The sequence below is a fragment of the Mesitornis unicolor genome, unplaced genomic scaffold (assembly GCF_000695765.1).
Source record: "Mesitornis unicolor isolate BGI_N332 unplaced genomic scaffold, ASM69576v1 scaffold16138, whole genome shotgun sequence".
In the NCBI taxonomy this organism is placed as follows: Eukaryota; Metazoa; Chordata; class Aves; order Mesitornithiformes; family Mesitornithidae; genus Mesitornis; species Mesitornis unicolor.
Window position 1 is genome coordinate 63400 of NW_010199935.1, and position 11764 is coordinate 75163.

Sequence of the window (11764 nt, forward strand, 5' to 3'; positions counted from 1 at the left end):
TCACAGCACCTATGTTTGCTGAAGAAGAACCGTGCCTTTACTCAGCACCCATGCTCATATGTATAATTCAGTAATGCTTACAGCTGAGCATATTTCCAAATTCAGACAGAAAATACTGCATATGCCTACAGCCATGCAACTTCAAAGAATTAGCAGAGTGACACCTTCTAGTGCTGCTCAAGATAAACTCACTAATTAAGGACACAAAACTCAATTTTCAAGCAGAAGGCAGTTACCTAGCATATTAAAGGCTTCTTGCTTAATATAAAGCCTGAATGCTAAGGATTAAAAGCTGTTCAAAGGCCAGTGGAAAATATTTGCTGGTGCCTCTGCAGCATCACTTGAAATCAACCAGATGTTTATTTTGACTCCACATGTCTAAGTTTTTTGAAAAAAACAAAACAAACTACAATTAACTAAAACACAGACATTCTCAGAGAAGAAAAACAGCAAATATTTATCAGCTATAAATAGTCTAAAGCAGTGCCTCTGGACTTTAAAACCTTAATAGCTTTTGTGTATTTTATCTACACTGAAATGTTATAAGGGCAGTATCAAACAAGAAAAGGTATGATTTCATGAAACCATCAAAAGGCAGGTCCTATCCTGCCACAAGGTAAAAGTAATGGACAACCAGGGAGTATCTGAAAGAAGCATTACCGAGTTAGAGTGTCACGGGCACAAAGCAGAGGGAAAGTACGTAAGATTGGTGGCCAGTAAACCTGTTTGGAAAGTTTGGGGATCTTGCTAACTACCTCTGGATGCTAAGTACATGAGTGAACGTCCTTGACATGTGACAGGCACCTGCTCACAGAACATCTGCATCTCCTCCGACCTGCCTGGGCTACCAAACACCAGTCTCAAATGTTACTTGGTGGTGAGGATGGAAAGAAAAAAAACCCAAAACTAACTGATGGCATGAAGCCAGGAGAGCACAGCATCTCTGACAACGCAGGAGTGCCAGAGTTCTGCCATTTTTTGTGTCTTCTTTGGTATGACACTGCCTGGGGATCCTGTGGCAACAGCATGAGTTAGGATAACCTTTCAAGCAACCTAAATACAGCCCAGCTTGACAGCAGTGCATTAAGGATTCAGAACTGACTTCCTGCCAGGCTCCTTACCCTCCCTTATTACTCTTGCACCAAGCACAGCTTTGCCACAGGAAGGAACACGAGAGTATATTAAAAAAAAAAAGTCTCAAAGATTCTTAAGACATCTGAAGTGATTTCATCATCTTCTTTCTGTGCACCTGACCACAAACAGAGTGTTAAACCCTGCATTAGCACACTGCAGTATCTGCCAATAGTTTTCCAACAATTAGGAAAGCATGCATTTCTAATAAAGCATGCATACAGGTCACGCATTAAAATTTCAGCTCAATGTTAAAGGGATGAAGTCTTTAATAAATAATTTGGAAGTGATGGAAGTGCATTTTTTTCTCTCACCAGAAAAGTAAAATGGAAAAAGTATATTTTCTCTAGATTTTTATTTTCTTAAATCCCTTCTGGATTTAAAGAGATATGGGATAAATTTAAAAGTAAAAGGAAACATTAAACTTAATAGAAAAAAAAACAAAACAAAACAAACCCCACAAACCACTGAAAAGACTTGAAATAAAAGCAGTATCTGAACTATCAACAGTAATGCAATAACTATCCTTCCTACGTGCTTCTATACTTTATGCAATACATCATAATGTATAGTTTGTATTTATTCATTTGATTCATAAAAGACAGGCTAAGATACTGTTATCTACTTAAAACACCTTTAAATATTTTGGTGACTGGGAGGCAGGGCAGAGGACTGGCTACAGCAATTTCTAATTTGTTAAACTGAAGCCTCTCATTGTGCCCCAGCAGACAGGTTGGAATTACTGATTTGGCAGATTTTCTCACACATGGGTTAGACTGATAAGTACAACGTACTTATTCAGGATGCATTTGGAAGCAACCTCTGGATTCCCATTTCTCAGATTGGTACAAAACAGTGAAATTAGTTTTGTGCCTTTCCTAAGAGCACAGTTTAACTGACATAACTCTCCAGAAGATACTGAGGGGATTTTCTAGCACTGAGCGACTGTTATTGTTCTCAGCATATTAGACAGCACTGATTTTCCACTTCTTTTGCTGCTCACATTTTGAATTCTCCATATATCCCCCTTAGCACTACTCCAGCAGTATACTATATCGTGGATTGCTGGGGGCGGGTAATCACTACAGACCTTAGTGAGAAGACTGCTGACCTTTAAGAAGGGCTGCATTAGTACACATTAAAATACATCAATAAAAAATTACCCAGCTACTACCATCACCGCTGCCACTTGCCTCTTCCCCAAAAAGGCCACTCACCTAAACACTGGTTTCAGGGGAGCAGTTCTGCTGGGTAAGAACTGAGTCATTCCTCAAAAAATGCAAAACACCAGCATTCTCATGGAGGGATTTGTTTTATGGTTAAATATGTTACACTCTCTTCTGTCCCAAGGCTACACTGTTGTATTGCTATCTTATTTGAGAGTCAATTTTTACTCTTGATAAATACCTGTGTGTGTGTATATTTATATACATACACACACACATAATATATATATATATATATATGTGTATGTACAAAAAGACAACTGGAAAATACTGAACATACAATGACAACTTGAACACCAGATCTTTGATAGCTGCGTTGCATGCAAAAAGACCAGCAAGAGATACCACATCCCCCCTCCATCAAAACCAACCTTTTCTGTAAAAGACTGCATTGAGGAACTCTTCCGCTTGCCTTTCAAAACGAATGATTTTTGCTTGCTCTTGTCTAAGCAGAGCTTCTTGTCCAGCTTCCGAGGCTGGCTCATCCAGACTGACTAAGTGTTCCTGCAAAGATATTTAATATTTGTAAGATCCTCCTGACTGCAAAATGAATAAAGTTCCTTAGGCATTGAATGTTTTACTCAAATCAAAACTTTGTTAATTAGGTACTCAACACAGAGTTCAATCTATTGAAATCACGACTTGATTTTTGACTGCTCCAGAACATTGCACTTTGTCCTGTTTTCATGTTGTAAATGCAGCAGAATATTTGATAACATTGTGGGAAATAAGAGCCCACGATAAAGAAGATTTAGAATTTTACAATATTTGGCTGCAAATCTCATATCTAGCACTTGTTCTTTGGCTATTACTTTCAGTTCCAAGAAAACTGTTGAAGGCAAAGCACAGAAAGTTCTCCTTACTCAGCGTTCATGCAAACTGAGGATAAAAGCACCAAGCATTAGCAATAAACAGGTACTTCTGCAAGAGGGCTCAACAGTAGCTCCTTTTAAGTGAAATAAATTTAAGTCAGCTGCTTTCAGTGAATTAACATTCATTCTATCTCTTGTAACTCAAAGCAACTGTGTTATCTCAAGCACATTTCAAAGCAAGTGCTTTAACTAGCATAATTAGATTGTGTGAGAAGCCAGAATAAATTACTCATTTTAAATACAACTCAATAAACGAGAAGACAATGGTTACAAAAACACAAAATCTATAAACAGTTGGCTTTCCCCCCCAGACACACACCCCTTTTCTCATTTCTTTCAGTTTAACGCCTCGCTCCTGCTTAGGAGAACACTCTCTTTCCTAGCGCTCTCCCTTCACTTTCATTTTAAGCCATATTAAAGTTGCCCGTATTTACCTACTGCAGGAAAAACACTCTTTGGGTTTAGGGAGTGTTTTATTAACCTTTAGTATCAGTTACCATAATATCTAGGCTACATCTTTTTTTTGGCCTCTACCGTACAAGTAGATTTCAGGTTCCTACCCTCATGGGACTAGGAGAAAAAGATTTATAATAAAAAATCGATTTATAATTCACAATAACCAAAAAGAAGAAGTTATTAAGTTTGTGTTGTCTGAACTTCAAGAGGTTTAATGAAGCAAGGTTACATAACCAGCCCATAGTAAATTAACGAACACAGCAGTCACATGAACTATGTGCAAAGGGTAACAGGACGAAATGCTGTGGACTCTGGCCTGAACGCGGGCTCTCACCTCAGATTTGTAATTCAACAGTTTCCAGAAGTTCTCTATCAAAAGTAAAAGGAGATGCTCTCTCAGACATCGTATTTTATGTATGTACAAAGCAGTATTTTATGCTAAATAAAAAGATGAGGAGCATGCAATTGCAAGGTGACAGGTGAGTACAACAACGTTTGCTGTGAAGGTAAGAGTCTGCAGACCCCCTCAAAGAGAGCAACGTTTTTTTCCCATACCAGAGACACTCCAGGATTGTTCTTGAACCTGCTGACTCTCACAGGAAGGATCAGCACCTTGGAGATAGTCTTAAAGAATACAAATTTGAACTGATGGGTTAACTACAGTAAAAGCATTCACCTCTGTGCCAGGTACTCCCATACCAGTAACCAATAGTAGTGCTCCTGCCGTTCATTGCCACTTTATGACCACACTGAAAATGCAGTTGTACTTTTCTGATACTTAAAATACATGAAGTATCTGTACAGGACTTAACAATAAAAATATTTGTGGAGAGTCAGCCCAATATTTGTATAAGAGTCACTCTTCAGGTAAGACTTCACAGAACATATTTGGATGCAGTTTTTGAAACTGTTTCTGTATCTGACAAAGTTTAATGTCGAATCTGCCCTGGTTCCTGACAGCCATTCTGAGCCAAGCTCAGTTGTCCATCAGGCATTATCAGGATAATTGTAAACTCAGCGTACCAGTTTGTGTAAAAAGCAGACATCTGTGCAAATTAACTAATATCAGAAGTAATCTAGGCATACAGAAGTGTTGGAACAATGACAGGAATATCGAAGCATTTGCAGACAAACTGCTGCAAGTTTTACTTAAAAAAGAATCTCTGCAAACCAATGCACAGAGATTTGGCTAGATAAGATCCATTAGAGTTAATTAGCATCCTCCAGTGAAAGTCCCACAAGCCATTGCAAAAAACTTTCTTCTAATTCAAAGGACAAACAGAGAATTCAGAATTGGAGAAAACATTATCCTTTCAACCTGATCTGATCCCCTGCCCTTTGACGGACTATAGCTCCGGAAGAAGCCTAAAATAAAAATAATCCTAGGCAAACACAATGCATTTCAAATCTTCCTAGTACTTTTTGCAACTAAGACAATACACAGTAAGCACTAGCCTAGCAACTCGGTGGAAACAGAGTTCAGCACAGCATGCCTCGCCATAAAGAAGTGTACTTCACATTACTTATATAAAGGTAATGTACAAAGAGTACAATTTAATCTACCTAGGCTAACTAAAGCTGTACATTTTCTACACAGAGAAGGAATGAAGAAAAAGGGATCAGCCAGGAAAAAAATATGTAAGTGGCTTACACTGGTGAATGGCTGAATAAAGGATCATTTGATCTGCATTCAGGAGAAGAGGGGAATAGCAAGGCAACGGCAGCTTTTAGTTCTTACCCTTCAAACCAAGGAGCATGCATCTCTTTACATGCATGGTTTTTATCAATGTTCATGCTAAGACTTTAAAACATTAAAAAATGCAGTTATACAAGAGAGTCAGATTTAACCTTGTGCATGGAAGAAAATTCTTCAGCTATTTTCTGGCACCTGCAGTACAGCACTGACTACATGAGACAAAATATACTGGAAAGATTTCTGTTTATTGCATTTTTTTATTATTTTCTTATCAATTGTGTCAAAACTATTCCAGCAATCTTCACAGCTGGTTCACCTCTAGAAGGAAACTAAGTTTCCACACTGAATAGTTGACTGTGATTGCTATTCAAAGTCAACTTCCAAAAGTGGAGGAGGTTTTGCTTGTTTTGGGGATGTGTGTTTGGTTGGTTTGTTTGGCTGCTCAGGGTTTGTTTGGCTGTTCATTTTCTGGTTGGTTTGTTGGGGTTTTTTTTTTACATTTTCCACCATTTCTTCCCAATAACAATTATTTGGATTCACCATCTTCAGGCTTATCTCACTCTACAGTCCCAAATCACGTCAAAATTTTCAGTACCAACACGCAGCTAACAGGAAGAAGAAAAATCTATTAACATTTAGATAGCATAGTATTGGTTACAAATACCCTGGAAAAAACTCAACCAGGTGATTTCACGTATTATTTATAAGACAGGATTCATTCTGTTCTCTCTGTGCTTCTCTTCAGGCGGGAACCATACCCCAGAGCATCCCTGGAATGCCATCAGTGAACATGCAGTACCACTGTACTGAACAATATAACTTGGGAGTGGTTTGCACAGGCTCCCAAAGGGCTAAAACTTTTTTTGTACATAATTACAGTTATGCTCTATAAAAGTCAAAGAGCCTTAGAAATACAGAGCTCAGGTTTTCCAAAGTGCAAGGTCAAGGCGTGACCTTGAGAGCCCACGTAATCCTGGACAGCCCAGCCTTGTCAGCACCAGGGCTGGGTCCTCACTGGGACCCTCCTCGTAGGAAATGCTAATACAGCAACTCTGAAAGGTAAACTGCTGGGAGAATAACCTACTGTTTTCTGTAGGCAGTCCTTAAAGGCACCAGACTTTGCCTTCTTTCCTTCTCTTCCTTCAAGACCAAGTTATTCTTGTTCCTTTCATTTCAATGCTATTCAGTTTCTTTATACCTCTCTTAAAATGCTACGCCCAGCTGAGGCTTCACCAGCATTTAGGTAAGAAATTTCCTCTCCAGGTATGAAGACAAATACCTCTCTTGATATAGCCCCCAAAATAGTTCACTGCTTTTACAATGCCATCACTTTTCAGACATCTGTAACTCGTGATTTGACAAAACAAGTCTGCCTGTCCTGTTTCTCAAATTTATCAAGATCATTTTCAATTCTGAGCATGCCCTTTAAAGCATCTACAGCTGTTCCCAACTTGGCATCAACTAAAAATTCAGATTATTTAATTAGTTTTAAGACATCCCTCACCTACTGAACACGCATACTTTCATAGCAAGAGACAGTATTGTTTCCTTATTAAGATGATTGATGTAATATTTATCTAATTCAAAACAAATTTAACTTGACTGATCCACAGCTATTGAATATAATTTATTACCTATACTAGGGGAAGATTAAAAAAAATACAATATGCTTATATTCACATTCATGCACAAGCAAATCTGCCACACTACATTACTACTAAACACAGCTGGAGATTATCACAAACAGGCTCTTCAGGTTTTAGCCTCCACATCAAATTATATTAAAACCATCCAATACAAAATTGACAGCCTAAATGCTCGAGTTTTTTCAAGTGATGAAATCCATTAAAAAATGTTTTAGAGCATCTTCCAGCGCACTTAGAATCTCTGTACAGTGTTTAAACACATTTTAAAGCCATCAAAAATCGTAAGAGTTCCGCAACTTCAACTCATTTTCAGATATTTCCTTTGCCATCTTCAATTATTCTACAAGTTAACACTTTAAATGATAGTGGTAGCTTCTCTTTGGAATTATTCACCGTTACCACAGTTTACTTCTTATTGTTTATGTTCCTCCATAGTGAAAGGACACCAGATTCAGGGGCTGTTATTATGACTAATTATAATCAAGTAACGCCATGATACCGCCTTTTAGATGTAAGTAATTGATTTACAAAAACAAGCTTTTAAAAACATCCAAATTGTTTCAGAGCAGCTTTGAATTTTCAAGTGACTCCTTCACATGCTGTGTACCCTACCACATTTCTTCACGACTGAATCATCAGAGGTCTGAACACTGAAGCCCAGGTATTTTATGGTACTTTGAAGGCCAGACTCAACCTTCTGCTGTGAACAGCAGGAGACTCCAGAATTTTCTCCTAGAAGTCATCTTCTCTCTTTTTATTTTTGTAGCTTAAATATATCTGTAAAATAGTTAATGTGCTTAGGAGCATTATCCTTCTTGTTCTGCTCTGACCAGCTAATGAGATTAGTTGCGTCCTTCCCTTTTGGTTTTTTTTTTAAATACATACGAATTGCTTTATGTAGCTGTAGACAATAGTGGTTTCTTTTCCAAATGAATATACTCAGCTGAATCCTCTTTGAGGATTCTTCTTCCAATTTCCTTTCTTATTACTGGCGCTTTCTTCTGACCTTACGTATCTGCATCTTCTTTAAAAAAATAAATCTTAAACTAGGTTTGAGCTCCAACTATGAGCAAATGACAGCAGAGACTACCTCATCTGATACAAACATTCTACATGGAGTCACAGATTTCTTCTGTAATGACAGCTGTCAGTTTATTTAACAAGTCACACTGAAAAACTAAGAACCATAATTAAAAAGAGACGTCAAGTACACTTAAAGTCCGATTTGGCTGAATTAATGGGTCTTCTCTGTAGGAAAGACTTCAATAAAAAAATAATTAAAAATAAAGCAGCAACACCCAACCAACACCCAACCACCTTGCAAGCTGCACTATCTTAAATCTCCCCTGTGAAAGATAAAACCCACAAGGAATTGAGAATGACCACATTCGCAGATTACCCAAATGAGAAGTCACAGGGTTTGGTCCCACAGAACCCTATCTTCTTCCTCTTGCTATGAGCAGGCAGCTAGAGCTGGAAACTGTATTTTTGGTCTTTCATGCCCATCAATGTACCCACACATTTCTGAACACAGGTATCCACGTTAACTACCTAGCAGCATGTATTTGGTAACCAGTTATTCTCTGATCATACCATACCGAAACAACTGTGTATTCTGCATTCGATGGAAGAAAAAAAATCCAGTTTCTAAAAGCTTTACATTATTTATTATACGTAACTCTTTTTATTTGGGCAAGAATGTGTCTGGGAAGCTCTCCATTTTGTCCATATTTTATTATCCCTTTCAAATGAAGACACTTAAGTCCATTTCTCCATCAAAAACTGTCTTGCATTTTGACTCCCAAAAAAATCCATGCACTCGCTCAGTATTTGCAAGTAGAACTGCTGCTACAAATAAATTAATCTTTTCAGAATACTTCAGCAGATGGTTCTCCATCCTTTGAAGAACACATGTAACTGAATCTGATTGCCTGTAAAAGCAAGAACCAGCATCACTGCAATGGGTGGGAGAGCAAGCGTAGATTTTTCTTCCCTTAAACAGCTCTGCCAATAAACTAATCTTGGCTTCCAGTTCTCATCCTGCAGTCCAGAACTAAACTCTCCTTCAGCACAACTACTGGTCTCCTAAGTTGCAGGTAATACCTAAGGGCTAATGAAATCCAGAAAAAAAACCCAACCCAAATCTGATTATTTTCATTGGTTTTGAACTTGTCAGACCAGGTACATAAGTGTCACTCAAAGGTGGAAATCAAGCCCACTGATTAACTCCACCAATCCAAAAAGGGGCATTGGTAGAGATGTACTCATTGGAGAAAAAGGCCAGCCATAGCCACACGCTGCTCAACATGTGGCTTGTGGCTATTTTGCTCCCAGCTACAACGCCAATTACACACCTTTTAATTCTGTAACTCAGCAGTACACAAGCACAAACTCAAACCATCCTACCCTGCCCAGTTCTTTTCCTAAAATGGTAAGAAGATGCACATAAACAATCAAAAAAGGCAGAACATAGGATGTGGCACAACAAGCACAACTGCTACCACTTTCTGTACAGGAACAGTCACGTTTTAGCATTACAGAAGACTGAGCCTGCAACTCCCTAAAAAGAAGAGTTAAAGATACCCATACAGATGTTGAATGGAAGGGATTTCAAATAAGCTAGTACCATTTCTAATTTAGTTCAGTCCATCAGCTTAAGACTGTCCATCATTTGGCTAAACACCAAATGAAGTTACAAACTTTTTGGTAACAATTAAGTCTCTGATGTTTTAATTCAAATTACGATATTGTTAAATCCATACTATTTTAAGGTTCCCATATGATTCGTATCTAACTCTGTATTGGAAACTAATGACACCAGTAATGGCCAGCAGTGCAGCAATTTGGGTAACCCAGAGGAAAGGAAGCACTCCCACCCTGCCACCTCTCAGCTCACATACAAGAACTCACCAGGTCTAAAAGGGGCCATATTCTTCCCTCAAAAACAAAACAAACATTAAAAAACTTCTAAAACCCCCAAACGCAACAGAAATTATACAGAGGCTGGAGGGCAGGAAGGAAAAAACCAAACAAACAACCCCCCAAACAAACAAAAGAAAACCAAACCACTACCTAAAAAAAAAAAAATATATACTCCAAAGAAGCCCAAGCATGAGGAAAATCACCAGGATTAACTGAGAAGTCTCAAGTCTGATTTGAATGGACTGGTTCAGCCTCCTTCCCCACTCCCCCAGCCAGCGATCCCCGGCCATACAGCAAACAAGCTCGCTTTGCTGTCCCTGTTTATCAATCAGCTTCAATAAAAACAGTTTAAACAGGTCTTTTTGGCTACTGAAATGTAAAGCGACAGAAATTGCTTGGGTTTTATTTATTAAAACGATTCAACCCAAGACCACAGTGGCTGACTGACCCTACCACAGCCTTTCTTAACTCAGATTTCTCTCCAGCCTCCTCAGAACTTGCAACCTCCTTTCCCTTCAGCTGCTGCCTCTGCCTAGCGATGCTGCACGCCCCGCTGCACTGCATCCATCTGTACACAACCCTAAATTCTCCTTGGACCCCTGATGCCAAAACACCACAAAACACACCAGATGTGACCACATCTGCATCTTCTCTTTTGCCCATTTAAAAGCCACCACACAGTACAATGGGAAGTCATGTGAGGAACCTTAATGTGAATGGTAACTACCACTAGGAATAAGGAGTGCATTGCCAGTTTTTCAGTGATACTCACAATCATGACCTACTCTTTACTATCTGAAACTAGAAAGAAAAACCTAGCAAAGCACATCAAAATACATATAGTGATATCTCAGCTTCTACCTAAAGGTTGTGTAGAAACTTGAAAAGGACAAGATGACCATGCCTAATCAGCACACTATATGGTGGTCATCTGTGTTCTTAGTTTTTATCTTCACATAACAATCACCAATTTTCAGGAGCTTTATATTACTTATTTTATTTTATTTTATTTTAGTTATTGCGGACCTATGAGAACTGAAATGCAAACAGTCTTTTTGAAGATCTACCCATACGCTGTTAGATTTTTCCCAGACTATGACCAGTCTCTGACCGCACCACAAAATTAATTTCTGAATCAATTCAATGGCTTAACTATAACTGTGCTAAACACTGAATTTTGCCTTTTTATGACATGACGTAAGTCAAACAAGACAGAACTCCTTACAGCACAAGCATACATACAGCTTACCTGCTGTCAGTCTCAATGACAGGAAGTATTATGCCTTATATCTGTTCTCAATGCTTCACTCACTTCTACCCCTCCCCCCGTGCCTTAAAAAAACTGTAATACAAAAACAGGCATAAACTGGCTGCATGGCACATATCAGTGTCAACAAGGAACGTCCTTTATGAGCAAGCCATGCAGCCACACGTGTTAGCTGCTGCAGAGGAAAGGGTGCTTTTGTTTCATCCCTAAGTTAATAGAGATCCACCCTGTGTGTTACTGTACATTCTGCAGGAAGTAGTAGTTGCAAGTTCCAGCAAATGAAGTTTTGCCAAGACAGAGGAGCCTTCCTTCCTATGCTATAGAACAATCCTTATTTCAACACGTGGGCTGAGCAGCAATCACGTATAGCATGAAAGCCTTTGTTTCACATACAGCTATAATCTCGCTAAGAAAACAAATGGCAAGTTTATTATGTTGGCAAAGCTGACTGGTCCACGTTTAGGCTCTGACATGATTATAAACAAGCACAGCACAAAAGCTACCATACATATGAGCCCTTTAGTGAAAGGATATGGCCCACAGGGAAA

General features: G+C 38.7%; 1 protein-coding gene across 1 annotated transcript in view; it reads right to left on the reverse strand.

Annotated features, from left to right (window-relative positions):
* Positions 1-11764, reverse strand: part of LCOR (ligand dependent nuclear receptor corepressor) — a 21643-nt gene that overhangs the window by 9377 nt on the left and 502 nt on the right. The window contains exon 2 of the mRNA XM_010189586.1: positions 2729-2861. The gene's annotated coding sequence lies outside the window, so the exon portion shown is untranslated. The remainder of the gene's footprint in view (positions 1-2728; positions 2862-11764) is intronic.